This window comes from Papaver somniferum, unplaced genomic scaffold (assembly GCF_003573695.1).
Source record: "Papaver somniferum cultivar HN1 unplaced genomic scaffold, ASM357369v1 unplaced-scaffold_799, whole genome shotgun sequence".
Lineage (NCBI taxonomy): Eukaryota > Viridiplantae > Streptophyta > Magnoliopsida > Ranunculales > Papaveraceae > Papaver > Papaver somniferum.
Genome location: NW_020650959.1, coordinates 1 through 450, shown reverse-complemented (window position 1 = coordinate 450; position 450 = coordinate 1). Strand labels below are relative to the sequence as shown.

The 450-nt window shown below is 40.2% G+C and overlaps 1 pseudogene; it reads left to right on the top strand.

Moving 5' to 3' along the window:
• The first annotated feature begins 312 nt into the window (after nt 1-312).
• Nucleotides 313-424, top strand: LOC113344775 (annotated as a pseudogene).
• Nucleotides 425-450: the final 26 nt, after the last annotated feature.

The window sequence follows — 450 nt, the reverse complement described above, 5'->3', positions numbered from 1 at the left end:
CGAGGGGATTGTCCGAGAGAAAGAATGGGTTATTATGGCACGAAGTCTGGGAGGGCGCCCGCCCCAGTTTTTTGGAATTCATCCAAAAACTTGCATTTAATTGAATGTTTTAATAGTTTTTTATTAAAATACTACCAAAACGAGGTTGTTAATCCAAAATAATTGCACGAAAGGATTATCCTCGCCATAACGTTTCCAACGAACCATCATTTGTCCGAATCGGACTTTCCACGAAGAATTAATAACCGAATGGGGAGTTCGGACCAATACATTGGGGACGTGTTAAGTAGTAAACTTGGTAAAATACCTTCAACAATCGATCATACCAGCATTAATGCACCAGAACCCATCAGAACTATGCAGTTAAGCGTGCTTGGGCGAGAGTAGTACTAAGATGGGTGGGGAAGTCCTCGTGTTGATTGCCTTTTTTTTATTTTATTTTTGCCATTT